Below are 18088 nucleotides of genomic sequence, written 5' to 3' on the forward strand. Positions count from 1 at the left end.
TCCCTTAATAAATCACTAATCCCGCCTGCCGCGGCCGCCCCGGGGAGGAAATGGGAGCCGGGGCGCGCGGGGCAGCCGGGATCGGGGCGCACGCGGCCCTGCCGCATCCCTGGAGCATCCCGGCGGAGCGTCCGGCTGCGGCCGCGCGTCCCGCCGCATCCCGAGCTCCCAGGGAGCCCCCGGCTCCCTTACAACACACCTAATCTTAGCTGAAGAGGCCCCACTGATTTCCTAGCGTGTTCCCATTCCTCCATCTGTCCCAGGCAGTTTGGAGGCGCCGAGCACGGGAATGTCCCTGTGTCCCTGCAGGGTGAGGAGCCCCAAGGTGCTTCCCCATCCCGCTGCGGCTGCCAGCGCCCGGCCCCCGTTATCACTTGCAAAGCGAAGGAAAGCGAAGCCGCCTGTTCCTGGTTTATCCCAGAAGGAAGCCAGAGCAGGGATAGATAAGGAGCAAACTCCCCTGGGAAGGGAGTGGGGAGCTTTGCGCTTCCGACTTTTGCTTTTTCCTTCCCTGCACAGTGAATAGCAGCAGCTCTGCTGCGCGACGGAGGAGGCTCCGTGTCCATCCCTCGGCACACGCGCACCCCAGGCGCCTATGGAGCCTATGGAGCGGGTCCACCAGCCCCGGGAATGGCCGGGAGCATCCCACCATTTCCAGCTCTGGGAGCCGCTGTCCTGCAGCCTCAACACAGGCGATTCCTGCAGCTGCAAAGAGCCTCTTCCCTGGGCACTTAGCCTTATTTTCTCTTGCATCTCCCCGTCGAGCTATGAGACATTCAGCCTGTCTCTCTCCCTGCTCTTTGCACACAAAATCCCCCAGGGAAAGCAGTGCTGACCCTTGCAAACCAGGGAAGACCGGCCTGCTTGTGCGGGGCTCCCAGGTGCTGTTTTGCTCCAAAGAATAGCACTTCCCGCAGCCCCGAATCCTGCTCGTGCCAAGGAGGTTTCTGCTCCTCTCGCAGCTGCAGCCCTCCCGTCCGCGCTTTGAAGGCCAAACTGGGGCGAGCGGGCTCTGAAAGATATATAGGCAGAGGAAACAGATGCAAAGGGAGGCCAGTAACAGCCTTATTTTGCTACCAACGCTCCAAAAAAACACGGCGAGGACCAGCCCCGCGGCCGTGCAAAACTGCAGCGCAGCCACAGGGCAGCCGGGCTTGCAAAGGGCCCATAGGAGACGGCGGGAGGGAGCTGCGTGCCGGAGGGATGCGGGGTCACGGAAGGCGGGGGCGAGGGGTGGGATATTCGTACTCCGCTGTGCCCGTCCGAACGTCCCGCTCGCGCCCGCGCGCACAAAGAGCCGTTTGAGGCCGGGCGCCGGGGCCTGGCGAGCAGCCCGTGCGCTGGCCGCAGCTCCGGGGCGGCTTTCCGTGCATTCCAGGCTGCTCCTGCTGCCGTTCCTAGGCCTGCCTTTTTGGGATGTGTTTGGAGCCGGCGTCCCCAGCTCCAACCCCTCTGTGCATCCCTCTTGCATCCCCGCCGGTGAGCAAGGTGGCACATGCGGTGCATCCCATCCCATGGAGATGGGATGCGGAGCAGGGATGCAGGAGTGAGGAGCAGGCAGACAGCAAAGCACCAGGAGAGGCTCCCAGGCTCTTCCCCTCCGGCTGCAGGGGAGCGGGAAGCGAGCCAGGCCTGGGAGCCACAGGTCTGGGCTGCTTACCCCGAAGCATGTCAGGCAGGGAGATGCTCACCCTTTTTGCCTTCCTTTGAAGTGAAAGCCCTTGAAGGGAAGGAAAGCCGGAGCCTTCTCCAAACACATTTAATTAACTCTGCTTGTCACATTAATGACATCCAAGCAGGGCAGCGGCAGGCTCGGGGCTGCCTCTCACACAGGGCTCCTGCAGCGGGATGCACTCGCTTCCGTGCAGGAGCTTGGGCAGGATGCAAAGGACCCGGTGATGTTCTGCACAGCTCCATGCACAGCAGGGCTGGTCCCCACCGGTGGCACTGCCACCCTGGTGCCCCGAGTCCCCTCTCAGTGCCTTGCTCCAGATTCTGACCCCGGCTGATAACCTCAGAAAGCTCCTTCTGCCCCATTGGGGCCACAGCTGGGAGAGAGGTTGAGTTTTAACCCCCTGATGCATTTTGTCGTCCTCCTAAACGTGCTGTGCTTGCCGGGACACCAAAGCCATCTCCATGCCACCAGAGGGGCTCCCGTGGGGACAAGCACAGCTCTCAGCAGCGTGGTGGCCCCATGCACGGGCAGGGAGGGTGGCAGAGCTGTGCAGAGGAGGGAACCCTGCTCCCATTGGCATCCTTGGAGGCCAGGAGGCCCAGACTTTTCCATGCAATGATGCTTAGGAGAAGCAATCGCTCACGGCGCACTTGGCTCTACGGCCCCCAGGAGGCATCTCCATCGCCAGGTTCATCAGGATGGGGAAGGTGGTTAATTTACTCGCTGGTTTCTGCGCTGGGGCCGCGGGAGCCGGATCAGCAGCAGTGGAAAGCGGGAGGGCTGCTTCACCCAGCTCTGCTCCCCCGGTGTCACCCGGGGGCAAGCGAGACCAGAATCCATCCCATTCCCCACACAGCCTGTCCAAAAGGAGCCGGCCAGCAGCTCCGCACGCCCAGCCGGGCCCCCGGAGATAAACACGGGGGCTTTGATGTGACGGGGAAAGTGAGTCCTCGCAGGCAACCCCTTATCTGCCTTTCCTCCTGCCCCTGGTGCGAGTGAGCGATGTGGGAAAAAGCACTTTCCAAAAGGCATCCTGGAAACAAGCAGCTGGGCCGGGGGTCCCGAAAACCGCGGTGCAGGGATGCAGTGCCTGCCGCTCCGCCTGGGAAGGCCACTGCTCCCCCGGCCTCCTCCTGGTCACGGCAGCTTGTCCTCGGATCACTCACTGTCTGAGAGAGCTAAATTAGCTTTAACGAACTCCTTGCAGGGTAGGAACAGTTACCTTCTGCTCCAGGACCTGCCCTCATCCCTTGTCAATACGGGAGAAGGGGAGCTGCCAGCAGCAACCCTGATCCCGCAAGTCGCTCCGCGGGAGCGAAGCAAAAGGACTCGCAGCACCTGGGGCTAAATATAAGTCCTGAAGTGACTCCGGGAAGGAGGAAGCAGCGATGGGGAAGGGGAGAGGTGCTCGCGTGGTTCCCAAGCCGGCACGAGCTCCCTGTGAGCGCCTGCCCGCGCGCTTAAGAAGGAGAAGCACACCCCGCCGTGGCTGCTCCTGGATGTGGTAGCTCCGTCCGCAGGAAAAGCTCTCGCTGCAACCCGCCAACGGGAAACCAGGACTCTCCGGGGGAAAGTCCCAGTGTGAGCGAGCAGAAGGACTCGGGGTTGCCCTTCATGGGCTGCTTCGGTCTGCAAGGGAGTCGGTGTGGCCACTTTGTCCCAGGGCACCGCATTGGCCATCTCGCATCAGCCATCGAGCCCCCACCATGTCTGGGCTGCAAAAGGCACCAAGGAGAGTGCTTGGGCTCCAGCAACTTCTGTTGACTTTGCCTGCAGCCCCAGAAACACTCCTATCCTGAGCACATTTCCGGAAATCTTCGGGGAAAAAAAATCAGAGGGAAGCAAGGAGGGAGCAACATCTCCAGGTGACAGCAAGATGGAGTGGGAGAGCCACGCTAGCTTGGGCCGGGTGGCTTAGGAAGTGAGGTTTCCTTGGTTTTACAGATAATAAACATTTATGAGAGTGTGAAAATGACTGACTTTTGTGGGACATTTTCCCTGAAAAGTTGATCTCAGTGTAAGAATAAAATAATTTTTAAAAAAAGGTTTTGAAGGATATTAAATGACCTGAAGAAAGGAAGGAGCACTTTTATTTCGGATCAAGCACATTTGCAAAATGAACTGAGGAAAAGGAAACATCCCAGCGGATCTCTTTCCAGATCAGACTGTGTTTGGCTCGGTCCCTGTGGTTATCAGGTCAGCTGGGGAGCTGGAACAGCCGTTTCCCCTCAAATTCTCCTATTGAGTCTGTCCCTAGATATCATGTTTACACAGAAGCTGCAAATTTGAGCCCAGTGGGGCAGGCTGGAGCCTGTCACCTGTGCATGAGGTCCACCTTGCATGTGGCTGCAACCTAGGAACACCTGGCCACTCTCCGAGGGGGATTTGCCTCCACAAAACTCATTTATTCTGCAAATAGTGATTTGGGGGAACCAAGGGGGTAGACCTGCTGGCCCGCTGCCTCCACTACTTTCTTGAGTGAGGGAGGAAGAAATACAGTAGTGGGGACAGGGGGTTAGAGCTATCCTTGACCCTTGTAGCAGATCTGCTCTCTGGTGGAAAGCGGTTTCCTTTGGGAACAGTTTTTGGGATGTTCGGGACGGGCGCGCTGGTCAACATGGCGCTAGATGGCGGCGCCGCCTCAGAAATGGCTACCAGGCCTAGGCCCCGCGCAGGCCTTCCCTGCATCCCGGCTGCTCTCCTGAGCTCACAGGGCTTCTTCCTGGCCGGGATGGGCGTTTTCACCGAGATGGAGTTGCCTTTCACTGGAAAAAGGCCAGGAAGGGAGGCCAAGCCGGCGGTCCTGCCCGGAGGGCTGCGCGCTCCGGAGCGCGGGGCAGAGCAGATGGCACGCGGGGGCGGCAGCCTGTGTTGCAATCGCGCCTGAGTAAATAACACCGAGATAGGTCTCCATGGCTTGTGTTGCTTTCCCTTTCCTGCTCGCTACAGCGTCACCCTCCTGGGACAATGCGGGCGGACAAGAGCTCCTCAACCGTTGAGCCTCCATGCTGGCTCCTTGGCGCACGCCTCCACATTCCCTCGGCGCGCTCCGCTTTGGCTCTTTGCTACCCTCTAGGCAGAGTTTATTGCCTCCTGAGAGGCTAATGGTGCCCTGTGGGAGAGAGAGACCAGGAAAGTGTCTCCCAACTGAGCCACCGATGGGCACTCGTCCACTGGGCGCTTGCTTGTGTTGCCCACCATGTTTATGAAAACTGTGAGCAAAATGCTCTCTTCTAGAGGGAGAAAAATGAGCTTTGACTTTGGAGAGGGATTCTTATTTTTGCTATAAAGCAGATAGGGAATATCTGCTGGTCAGGAGTGGACTCGCATGGATGAGGAGCACACCTCCCTCCCCTTGCCAGGCTAAATTTGCTAACTCGCTATATCCTAAACACACAAAAATGTTGTACAAAATGAAGTCGATCTGCCTCAAGAAGGCAGCAGAGCTGTGACGTGAGCCCTGCAAACGGCTTAGACTTGTCCCACAGCTGCCAGATCCCGGCTGGATCAGGGTTAAATCTCACCCTCAAGGTCCCTGAAGTTTTGTTTGTCACAGTCTTTCCTGTTGCAGCAGCTGCTGAGCTGATTCCTGTCCTCGGGCTTTCACACTCTTTTGAGCAGGTCCCTTTGGCACGTTCCTGACCTCTGCCGCTCCGGGATCACAGGTCGGGACGTGCCCTCCTGCATTAGCTCTCAAGAAGAGCAGGCTCCGCTTGGTTTAACCCCGATCTCCTTGTGCCGTGCATCAGCTCCCGTGTCATCCCTAAGCCTCAGGGAGCTGCAGAGCCCAGGGCAGCAGCAGCACCAAGACAGATCTCACGCACCGGGGGTTGTGGAGGCCTCAAGGGCCCCCAGCATCTCGCCTGGAACAAGTCCCTTGTCCTCGAGCTGCTCGGAAACACATCCAGCCTTCAAGCCAAGCGGCTCCTTTCTGCATCCCTGCCCACAGGCCTGACTGCAGCGGATCAGCGGGGAGGAGGTCACGGCACTGCACACCTCCCCTCTCCCCCCTCCAAGGAAATCCAGGTGAAGTGGAAAATTCCTCATTTCATGCATGGACCACCCCGGCTTGAAGGGTGTGAACCTCCCATGGTGGTCTGAAGCAGCCTGCAGCAGAGCCAAGGAAGCCCTTCGGATGGATGAGCCCCCTCCCGAGCCTTGGTGGCCGTAGGCAAGGCGTCGGGATGCGAATCCCACCTGGACAGGGTCAGGGGCCACAATCCCTGCCAAAATAGCAGAAATTCCCTGGGAGGCAAGTAGTCCAGAGAATGGAAAGCACCGTTCTGAGCAGCACGCATCTCCAACGGGCTTGCACCAGCAGCAGCCTTGTCCCATCACACAAACTCCTGTGCTTCTTCGCAGGCAAAGGGACCTGCTACAGCCCCTGCATCCTGAAATCCCCCACTGACCCAGTGCATTTTGCTTGCTGCAGTCCTTAGCTGCAGGTGAGCTCTGGGGACCTGCCCCAAAACCAGGGGCCTGGTGCAACACAGCCTTTAGCACCAGGACGGGGCAGAGTCCTCCCCAGAAGGACCTTCCTCCTGCTTTTCGCCCTGTGCCCATCACCACAGACACCTCCTTGCGCCAGCCCATGCCTCCGTGCTCCCAGCACAGCCAGTTCCATGAAGGATCAAGCCAGTCCTGACCAGGGACGTGCAGCTTTAAGGCACAACAGGCCATGCAGCAGGTTGCTCCCCGCAGCCAGAGCCAGCTCAGCTGAGCTTAATTAGCGTGGTTATCAAGGGAAGAGGTGGATTAATGTGGGAAAGTCATTGATGAAGGCTGAGAGGGGCAGATGCTTTCCCGGAGTCCCCAATCAATACAGACCTTGGAGGGCTTCAAAGGGAAGCAAACGAGCAATCGAGCACTGTGAGCTCCCGGCTGGCCGTGGCGGCCACGCCAAGAGCCGACCCGGCGCAGGGCAGCCCAACACCGTCCCCAGCAGCTCCGGAGGCTCCTCGGTCCCCTGCAGAGCCCGGGTCCCCCCTGGGTCTCTGCTTGGCAAGCTTAGCACCAGTCCCCGTTGCAATATCGGCACGCAGTTGAGCGTGGGCTCTGCTGCCCGCGCGGATGCTCTGCCCGGCACAGCGCGCCCTGCGCATCCCCCTCGCTTGGCTCCGGCCGTGCGATGCAGAAGGGGATTGGGAATCGCTGGGGAGAGGAGCAAGGAGCTGCGCCATCCCCTGCGAGGGACACGTTCCTCCTTGGGGCAGTGCAGACATGTTACCAGCCGTGCTCCCTGGGCGCCGGGAGGCCTGGCAGCACGGTGAGGGGCGGCTGTGCACCCAGCAGAGCCGGTGCCTGCTGCATCCCGGCTCCCAACCACCCACCCACCTGCAGCCGCGCACGACTTTACTCGAAAGCCAAGCAGAGCATGAGGGCGAAGGAACGGAACAAATCGGAGCATGTCCCTCGGCCCGCTCCCGGCCCCTCCTTTGTCATCCCCGCTGGAATGCGCCTCCGAATTCCTCCCCGGCTCGCGGCATGCTGCTGCCGGCTCCGCTCTGATGGGTTGCAGCGATTGCGCTTTTCCCACACTCCGGATCACGGCTAGGGATCACCCGTGGCTCCGTGCCGGCTTTGCATCACCCGCAGCGCCGCGCGCCAGCGCGAGCTTAGGCAAAGCAGCAGGCAGAGAGGCGGCGGGAGCGCTCAGCACCCGCGCGCGCCGGGCACGCCGCTGCCTCCGGCACGCTCCAGCACCGCGCGGGTCTCCGCTTCCTTCCCGACTCCATGAGCCGTGATCCCTCCGAGCCTCAATCCACCCCCCTGCTGCAGTGGCCAAGGCCCGGGCAGCGATTTCTCCTTCCTGCACCTCCAAATGAAGCAGTGCCCTGGTCTGAGATGGGGAGATGGACCCAGGGGATGGCGCAGGGCTCCCATGGGCCCCACTGGAGCGACCCAGGAGCCAGTGACCTGCCCAGATTTATGGTTGAGCCAAGGTCTGAAGTCAGGTTTTCCCAAAGCTCAGACAACCTTCCCTCTTCTCCCGTTTTAATGGACTTCATTTTACACGGTGACTCCATAAAGCAGTTAAGTCTTATCTGCAACTTATAAAAGGATAAAGTGCACGTGATTCATACGCTGCTGCTACCAGCTGCCTCCAGCAAAACCACATCCCATCCTCACAGCCCCCAACACCCCTATGGAGATCAGACCCTGTGGGTCCCTAGGGACCAGGGACCTGCTGGGGTCACCCGCGGTCCTGAGGGCCCCCTGGCCTCCTGTCTCCCATCCCAGCTCTAATCTCCAATCCCAGGGCTCGGAGCAGGAATAAACTCACCTGTTATTTGCAAGCAATTCACCCACAAGTACTGCACAAACAGAGACGCTCAGTTAAGCAAATAGCGCAGCCCGCTCCCCCCTTACAAGGTGCTGCACCCGACTTCTGTTTGAATTGCTTTATTGCAAAGCCTTTTAAATCACTCATTTTATTTGAGATGAGGTAGAAGCTAAACAGGGAAAAAAAAAAAACATGGAAAGCAGGTCTGGATGGGCAGCTGCCAGGGCTCAGCCCTATCTCTGCCTTTCTCATAGGAAACCCCCATAAACGGGCCGAGAAGGGGGTGCCCGCAGCATCGCCTTCTGCCAGGCTCCTATCGCTAACCAAACAGAGCACGAGGCGAGCGCAAACAGTCCCCGCAGCCTCATCAAGTCGCCAGATGTCGAATTAGCGCACACAATTAAGCCTCGGCACTAATTGCGCCCAGCCCTGGGGGCAGCAACGGCCTCCGGGCGCCTCGCGGGGACAGGGACAACCCCCGTGCGCCCCGGGGTGGCAGCCCTGGTGCAGCCCACCCGGCCGTGGGGAAATCACCCACCCAGTGCCCTGCACAAACACATGCAAATTCGCTAGTTCTCTCCTCTTTTTTTTGGGAATACTCCATGGCTTTGCAGGGTTTAAACCCGCCTTGCTGCTAACCTGCAGGCAGGTCTTGGCCTGGGGGAACAGGAGGATCCTGCAGAATCTTTTGAACAAGACTGTTTTTTTCTGTTAAAAAAAGGAAGTTCATAGCTGGCCCAAGATAAATATTTTCAGAGCTGCCTTTTAACGCTTTCCACCCCGAGCCGCTGCGGCTTTCCGCTCAGCAAGGGCTTTTTGCTTTGAAACGCTCCCCAAGCCTGCGGCTCCTTTGGCTTTTATGTCACCTCAAAACGGAGCGAATAAACAGCGCGCTCGGTCCCAAAAGAGCACGTTTGAGTGCTCGACTTTGCAAAGGGAATCTTCGCCCAGCCGTGGGGTTTGGCACAAGCCAAACAAGGGAACTTTTGCTCCCCTGGCTTCCCAGCAGCAGCTGCTGCAGCCCTCGTGTCCCTCAGGTTTGTGCCCGATGCAGCCACCGCGATTTGGTCGTGTCCCCACGGGCAGCACTGCCAGCAGCCACTGTGGCTCCAATAACGTTTCACTGAGCTCCAGCTTCCCGTTCCTGATAGCGGCGCGCTCCTGGCCGGCACCCAGGGCCGGATTCCTGGGAAAAGGGGGTCCTTCCAGGCTCGGGAGAGCGGTGGCCTCCCTGCCCCGCTGCAGAGATGCTGCACGAGGGCCCGGGATGGCACCGCAGGCTTTGCCAGGACAAGGGATGGGACATCTGCCTGCCCAAGGGCAAGGCCAGAGGTGGGAAGGGTGAGGGGGATGGAGCTGCTGGTCGTGGTGGCCCTGCCATGCTGTGACATACAATACTGCCTCATGCCATGCAATATCATGGAAACCTAGAACCACTCTGGTTGCAAAAGACCTTCAAGATGATGAGGTCCAAGCATAAACCCATCACCACTATGCCTACAGGTCCCAACGTGCCATGCAGTGCCATGCCGTGCCATGCAATGCCATGACGTGTTGCACCATACAATGCCATCTCATGCCACACAACACCATGCTGTGCCATGCAATGCCATGCCGTGCCATGCAATGCCATGCCAGGCTGCTGAGCAAGCCCTGGTGCAAAGCAGAGGGCGCGAGGCCGGGGAGGCAAAGGGCCCGGCTCGGGCTCCAGGACGGGATGGGGCTCCGAGCGGGAGCCCCGTTGTGTGCAAGCGGGAGGCCGGGAGCTGCGGTGGCAGGAGGAGGGTGCAGAGCAGCCCGGCCGGCTTTTCAAACCCATGGGTTCATCAGGGAGCAGGCAAGAGAGCAGCCTGCCTGTTAATTGCCTTAATTAACAAGGCTTGCTCTGAGCAGGATCCCACACTGAGCACGCCGCGGCCGAGTATCCACAGGGAAAGCAGGTGCCCCATCCCACTGCTGCAGCCAAGGGCGGCCCCGGGGCATCGCTCTGCTCCTCCCCAGCATCTCCCGTCCCCAAACAGCCAGGGCCACGTCCAGGGGACACCTCATCCGTGCAGCACCCGGACACGGTGCCGCCTCGGTTCCTTGGCCAGGAAGGGCTCCCAATGGCACTCGGTGTCACGGGCTGCCAGGACGGGCAGGACCGGGCACGGCGCTGCGTGTGGGATCTGGCCCCGGGGCGCCGGCTCAGCCCCTGCGCGGGTGACGCAAGGGAAGGCGGCAGCGCGCCCTGCCCCTACCTGCCGCGCGCTGGCTCCGGGGCGCGATGCGGGAGATAAACGGCCTTGCTGGGACGGCAGGACAAGTTCCAACACCGCTTCCCAGCGCCGGCTGCCAGCTCCGGAGCGTGAGAAAATACCAGGCGAGGAGGGAAGGATCAGCATCGCACGGATGTTGAGCGATGATTGATGTTTTTACGGTGTAGTCGGGTTGTTTTGGGTTTCTCCATCCCTCCACGTGGCAGGTTCTTCGGTTCGGGCTTGCAGGCCTGTGTTGGGCCCAGTGACAGGCCGGGACTCCTTCATGCTCCTGGCTGGGTGCAGGTGCCCATGGAGGCCTTGCAAGGCCCAGGGTCCACGCTCAGCTGCTGAGCACAGGCTGGTCAAGATGGGCCCTCCAAACTAACGAGTCAGAAAGCAAACTGAGAAATGCATGAGCCCCCTGACACCTTCCACCCATCTCTGTGGCCCACAGGACATCCAAGAGGCTCCTGCAGCCCCAGGATGGGTGGATCTGAGCTGGGGTGGCTGCTGGTGCAGGGCTCTGGTGCCCAAAGTAGCAGAGAGAACCACATGCTTGGTGCTTCTTAGTCTGCTCTTAATGAGGCAGCGGTGCCACGGGGATCGGAGAGCATCCCTGTGCTCCCTGCAGTCCTAGCACCAGGCAAGGGACTGAATCCACGGGGAAACCCCTGGGGAGGAGCAGACCCTCCTGGGGATGCACCAGGACGGCACGTTCAGCTCCCTGCTCCAGCGCTCAGCTAGGAGCGAGGCCAGGAGCGCAGCCCGGCTCTCCCAGTCGCTTGCAGGACATGCCCAGGCAGAGGCCGGTTCCCGCTGCAGCACCGCATGGATGCCAGGATGGAGTCGGGATGGAGCAGTGGGCACAGGGTCCCAGTCCAGCCCCTCGCTGCTCCCACCGGAGCAGGCGGCTACAAAGAGCAAGAGCGGCTCCCCAGGAAGGTCCTGGCCACTCTTCAGTGGCTAGTGGAGGAATTCAGCCTGATTGTCACCAGGATAAAGAACAGGGGAGCCCAGTGCCCTCCCAGAGCTTCTCCAGGTGCTTTGCTGGATCCTGCTTGTCCCCAGCTCCGCTGGGATGCAGCGAGAGGCTCTGCAGCCCCTGGATGAACCAGCACCTCATGCCTGCCCGGGAAAAGCTACAGGAGACAGCGAGGTTAAACCCCCCGGGGCACTGGGTGCTCCATGGACTGATTGAGACGCTGCCTGCGCTTCCTGTTGTTATTTACGTCCGAGTGTGCAAATGCAACAGCCGTGCGCACCTTGGAAGCGCAACACACGCGCTGGCCTCCGGCACGGGCGCGCTCCCGCCCGGGGCGCCGCGCGCGCTCCCGCCTCCTTATCGGCGCCGGGACACGTGTGGTTTGGATGGGGATGGGTGGCCCCGGGCGCTCCACCTGCCCGGGCGGCGGCTCCGCACCGTGGGATTTCTCCGCAGGGACACAGGGATGAGGGCTGTGCCCGGGCACGTCCCCGCGGCTGGCGGGAGCTCGGCTGTGCAAACCCTGCTCCGAGCGCAGCGCGGCGGCGCGGGGAGCTGCTCTGCAACGCCGGGGTGCTGCAGGGCGTCCCCATGGCACAGGAGAGGGACAGAAGCAACATCCGTGCAGATAGCAGCGGGATATGGCCCATCCTTGACAGGAAAACTGCCACCCTGTGCAAGGGAGCAGGGGGACGAGTCACAGCCCTGGCCATTGCCCCTGCCCTTTGCAAACAGAGGGCACCGTGTGCGTCCCCCAGCAAAGCACTGTCCCCACCGCTGCTCCCAAGGGATGGAGCCGCATGGCAGGGGGAAGCTGCCCCTCCGTCCCCCAGGACCTGGCCCCACATCTGCCCCTAAAACGCAGCCTTTTCCCCAAAGCCGCCACGCGGGGCCGCCCCCAACGGACCCTTGCGCAGGAACAGCCGCTGTTTCTGTCAGTTTTTGGCTGGCAACCAGACTTCAAAGGGCCTTTCAGTGGGGGAACAGAGCTGCTGCTTGTCCCCTGGGCAGCCTCGCTCCCAGCGATTGACAGAATCCACAGGTTTTCCCCCCTTTTCTTGCAGAGTTGACACCGAAGCCGAGCGCTGCTCTTCCACCTTGCCACGACACCAGGATGGGGAAAAAGCTGCCGCTTTGCAGGCAGAGAGGCTGGAGCATCCGGGTGCATCTACATGCGGGCAAGGAGGAGCTGCCCTGGCACCCGGATACCCTGGGGCAGCAGGAGGAAAGCAGCAGATGCTCCTCTCCCTGGGGCAGGAGAGGAGCAGAAGAGCCCGAGTAGAGGCTGAGACCGGATGAACTCGTTTCCCTGCAGACAGATGCAACGCAGCATCCTGCAACTTGAAGCAACCCCAGCGCAGGGCTGGAGGGTGCAGAGGGAAACGGGCCAGGGGGGGACAAATCTTTCCCCTTAGCCACATGCACCTCTTCCCAAGTCCTTCTCCCTTCTGCAAAGGGTGGCAACCTGGTCACGAATTGGCATGGCCTTCCCAACCACAGGGAAACCCGGAGCATTTCTGTCTGGGAAAACAGAGGAGGAAGCTGGAAGGAGAAGGGGCCAGGAGAGCTGCAGGACAAGCACCCCTTGCACAGCACAGGGGGACACAGCCAAGGGGCTGCTCCGGATGGTGCTTAGGTGCCTCTTCTGTGCAAGCCAAAAACAACGAGCAGGGCACAAAAACAAGGAGCCAGGAGCTCCCCGGCAGGACCCGGGCACGGGAGGAGGGAGAGCTCAGCACAGCTCCGGGGTGGATGTTGCAAGAGCAGCTTATTGCAATGCAGCGTGTGCTCCGGCTTCAGGACGCCTTTTGTTTTCGCAGGAGATTTGCACTTGAAAAGGCAGCGCTGGATTCACATGCACAAGCCTCTCCGCAGCCAGCCCGCGGCAGGAGCGATGCCGGCCGCTTTCGGAGCCTCCTCCCGCCTTGGACACGCACGGGCCGCGCTCTGGGGCCGGCCTGGTGCTCGGCGAGAGCCACGCGGCGAATCCGCCCGAAACCCCGGCCCCGTCGTGCAGCAAATACCGCTGTCCCGCCTGGTGATTAATGATCCCCGGCTGAGGTTTCCCAGGGAGAGAAAAGCCTCTTCCCAACGGAAGGAGCAGCTTTCGCGCCCTGCAGAAGGGGCTTTGACCGTGACCTCCGGCTGTGGAGGCCGAGCGCTCCAGACACAACCGGAGCGGGAAGCCGGGACCTGCGGACACCGCAGGGGCCTCGGCAGCTCCCGGCCCCAACCGCATCCCAGCCGGGAGAGCCGTTTTCCCCCTCCATTTCACCCCATTGGGACTTTCTCCCTCTTCCCTGCCGTGCCAGAGGGATGCAGCGATGCTGCTCCCAGCTGGAAGCGCATCCCAGCTCCACATCCCGCTGCATCCCAGCGGTCCCCGAGGCCTGGCAAGCTCGTGGCAGAAGTGCCAGCCCCCGCGGCCGAAAGGGGAAGGCAGCGGCGCGGGCCGAGGTCAGACGCTGTCAGAGAGGGCGCAGGCAGGTTCTCAGCCTTGCAAAACTTCCCCCCGCTTATGAAAGACCCTGTGGTTTGCAAAACCCATGGCTCTGACACGCAAAAAAAAGCTAAATTTATAAAAATGAGAACGCTCCCAGGCCCGGAGCAGCCAGCACTGCTGCTCTCCGCACCAGCAGCCCCACAGCCAGGGATGCTCCTCTGCTTCCCGTGTCCGGGGATGACCCCGAAAACAGCCTGGAGCTTTTTTGCTCCTACCCTCTAGGCACTAGATTTCTCCTGGATTGATCCAGCCCCTCTCCTGCCATAGCCATCCTGCTGGATCCATCCAGCCCACGTGCACAGGACAGGGGCTCACGCATGAGAAAATGAAGCCGCCGGCAGAGCAGGAGCCCAAGATCAACAGGAATAGCCAGGCACTGCGAGGGGGTCTTTTCTCTGCTCCTATCACCAGCACCAGCTGCTCCACACATGGAAAACTCTAGGCAAAAGGGTAGGAGATAGCAGCCCAGGGAAGCGATATCTCCCTTGGCTTCCTCTGGCATCACGTGGCCCTGGCACAGGGAATGGGGAATTCCTCCTCGCTGCCTCCGGGGCTTGCACAGAGAGGTGTGGGGCAGCTCAGCCCTTCGGCCTCATCACGATCTCCTCACCTCAGCCCTGAAAATCCCTGTTCTGGATGCCCTACCTGTGCAATTCCCTCTCCAGCAGCTCTTTCCTTCCCCATCCATCCTGCAGCACCTTTGGGGGGTCCTGCCCCCGGCCGCTCTTTTAAGCACTCGCTCCAGATCCAGCCTCCTGCCTGCAGCAATTAGCCTGATTAGCAGCAGGTCTCGGCGTGGTGATTAATCAGGAGAGCTGGGGCTGGAGAGAGGTTTCTCCCTTGTCCCTGTGCATGAAGGTGCTCCTGGGCTGCTGTGAACCCCAAAAACGCAAGTGCTTGTGGCTGCTCCCCTTGGTGAGAGCCCTTGTGTCCTCCAAGGAGGCTTCGCTGTGATGGGCATTGACCCCACGCGGGCAGCTCTTGGCCACACTCCTCCTCTGCACCCCAAAATCCCCTGTGACTGGGAAGCCAGAGAGCTTTTGCCCAAAACTGCTGGTTCTAGGCTGTCTTGCAGGAAACGGACCTCCAAAAACCTCAAAAGCCTGGAAAAAGGCACACTGGAAGGGGAATTTGGCTCCCAAGCCCCAAAAACCTCACAGAGGCGAGCGGAGCAAAGCCCCCAGTTCCTCCACGGACCCCTGGGAGCTTTTCCAGGACAGTGGGTGCACTTGCACACGTGTGAAGGCCCACATATGCATGCAAGAGCACACGTGTGCATGCAAGAGGGTGCGTGTGTGCATGCAAGAGGGTGCATGTGTGCATGCAAGAGCATGTGTGCTTGCAAGAGGGTGCATGCAAGAGTACACGTGTGCATGCAAGAGCACACGTTTGCATGCAAGAGCGTGCGTGTGTGCATGCAAGAACACGTGTGTGCATACAAGAGCACACGTGTGCATGCAAGAGGGTACATGTGTGCATGCAAGAACACGTGTGTGCATACAAGAGGGTGCATGTGTGCATGCAAGAGGGTGCATGTGTGCATGCAAGAACACGTGTGCATGCAAGAGTCCCCGTGTGCACACAAGAACACGTGTGTGCATGCCAGAGCACGCATGTGCACACAAGAGCACACACGTGCGCGGGGCCCAGCGGCTCCAGGGCCTCTCGCCGTTTGCAGCACCAGGCGGCCGGGCAGGGGGTCGGACGCCGGCGTCGTCCCCAGGGCCGGCGCTGGGAACAATCGGCGGCAGCTCCGGGCACAGCCCATGGATTACGGAGCCCCCGTCCGCGTGGGTCCGGCCCCCGCAGCTGCCCCGCGGCTCCGCGGGGACCAGGGGCCATGGGAACAGCGCCCGGATCCACCAAAGAGGGGACCCTCCATCCCGGAGGCCCGGCAGAGGCAAATCCCCCCAAAACGGCGCTTCCCAGGAATGCGGCTCCCACAGGGACAAGCCCCGTGCGGGGCAGATGTGGGGACAGGAAAGCACAAGGCAAGAGAGGCGGCAGCGCTGGGAAAGCTCCGCCGGAGCAGAGCGCTTTGTTAGGGTTTTTTTTTGTTGTTTCTTTTATTGTTTGGGCTTTTTTGTCTTTTTTTTTTCCCTTCGGGAAGGTGCCTGGGAAAGGAAGCGCTTGTTTGTAGCAGATCTTGATGGCTCCAGGCCCCTCTTGGGGAGATAACCAGGCGCAGGCCCCGGCTCCGGGTGGGAACGTCAAGGCCGGGTGGGGGGGACAGCGGGGATCCTGCCCCAATCGGGCCCCGCGATTCCGGAATACCGCTCCCCGGGAATACCCGCTCCGCCCGGCATGGCTCCGGGCCACTTTCCCAGTTAAGTCATGTCTGCTCCGAGTTATTTTGGGGGTAAGCGGGAATTAGGCATCTTGAGCTCCTTTCTGATGCTGCTGCCAAACATCCCGGCTCCGCGTACGGAATGATGGGCCCGGGCGTCTTCGGAGCTGTTATCCCTCCTAATCTGCACTGATTCCCAGCAAACTCCCCCTGAACCACCCAAGCGCTGGACCTCAGCTCCACCGCCCGTGCCCCAGGCTGCAGATTAGGGGCCGGGGGGTCCCAGGGCCTCCCCGGCAGATACGGCGGCGTTTGCTTTAAGGATGGAATTATTCTGGGTGACAAATTATGTCATTTTCCTCTCCGGAAGCGACCAACGCTCCCAGCACAGCCGCGCTTCCAGCGCCACCGTCTCGGCCAGGGAGCCGCAGGAGGAGCTGGAGCGTCACCCTGCGCCTGCCCCGGCCCCATCTTCCCCGTTTGGATACTCCGTGTCCCAGGTCCTCCCTATTCCCCAGGTCCCCACCATGTCCCAGATCCTCCTCATGTCCCAGGTTCTCATTTTTACCATTGTGTCCCAGATCCCCCCTTATCGTGTTCCAGGTCCTCCCTATTTCCCAGATCCTCATCATGCCCAATGTCCCTAGTATGTCCCAGGTCCTCCCTGTTTCCCAGGTCCTCATCATATCTCTGGTTCCCATCATGTCCCATCTTCCCATTCCGGCTTCCCATCACTTCCCTAGTCCCCATCACGCCCCAGGTCCCCATCGTGTCACAGATCCCCAGCCTGGCCCTGCTTCTCCATCCGTCTCCAGGTGCCAGGGAAGCCCCACCAGCTCCCGGGGCTGCTCCCTCCCCAAATCCCGAGTGTTCCCGGGCCCGGGGGGGATCAGGGGCCGGTGTCCCCTCGGTCACCTCGTGCCGGGGCCACGTTGGCAGCTGCACCGGGTGCCCGGGAAGGGGATCGCGGCGCAGCTGCACACGGGGCAGCCGGGGCCGTAATCCCGGCCCAGCAACTGGGGCGGATCAAAGGCTCCCGGGACCGGCTCCCGGGAATGCCGGGCAGCCCCCAGCCCTGCGGCGGGCGCCCGGAGCATCCCAGGAATGGGAGCAGATGGTGGGACAGACGGAGCTGCGGAGGGGCGCGCGGAGCCGGGGCGCTCGGTGCACGCGCCGCGCCGTCAAAGGGAGCATTGAGGGCGGCTCGGAGCAGCCGGGCAGCTGCTGCCGCTGGCTCCGGAGCCGGGAGCGCGGCCGGCGCCGCAGGTGGGGGCTGGCTCCGGCGCCGCGGCCCGCACAAAGGCGCCCCTTTCTCTTGGGCGCGAGGGATCCATCTGCCGGGTTTATTTCCCGCCGCTTCCTCGAGGGAGCTCGAGGGCTCCCGACGCTCCCCGGCTCCGCTCCAGGTCCCGCTGCGGACGTCGGAGCAACGGGAGAGCCCAGGTGCTTTGGGGACAGCGGCCAATGCAATGGGAAGATGCTCAGCAAGGAGCACCCGCGCAGACGGAGCTGCTGCTCCCTGCTCCGGAGGCTGGAACTCGGACGGAAATGCCGTGCAGTGCATCCAGCTCACTTCAAAACGCGTTGCAATGCGTCAAGCTCACCTTGGAACGCATTGCAATGCGTCAAGCTCACCCTGAAGCACATTGCAGTGCATCAAGCTCGCCCTGAAACACATCGCAATGCATCAAGCTCACCCCAGAACGTATTGCAGTGCATCAAGCTCACCCTGAGACACATTGCAGCGCATCGAGGTCGCCCTGAAACACATTGCAATGCATCAAGCTCACCCCAGAACGTATTGCAGTGCATCAAGCTCACCCTGAGACACATTGCAGCGCATCGAGGTTGCCCTGAAATGCATTGCAATGGCCCAAGCTCTCCTCGAGGAGCATTGCAGCACATCAAGCCAACCCCAAAATGCACTGCCGTGCATCTGGCTCGCTTCAAAACGCATTGGATCCCATCGAACTCATTTGGAAATGCATCACAATGTATGAAGCTCACCCTGAAACGCGTTGCACAGCATCGAGCTCGCACCGAAGCGCATTGCAGCACCCGGCACGCGGGGCATCGCGCGGCTGAGCGGGACGCGCGCGGCACCACCTGGGGAGGCTG

The sequence above is a fragment of the Tinamus guttatus genome, unplaced genomic scaffold (genome assembly GCF_059628265.1).
Source record: "Tinamus guttatus ecotype Peru unplaced genomic scaffold, ASM5962826v1 Tinamus_guttatus_pri_ptg000226l, whole genome shotgun sequence".
NCBI lineage: Eukaryota > Metazoa > Chordata > Aves > Tinamiformes > Tinamidae > Tinamus > Tinamus guttatus.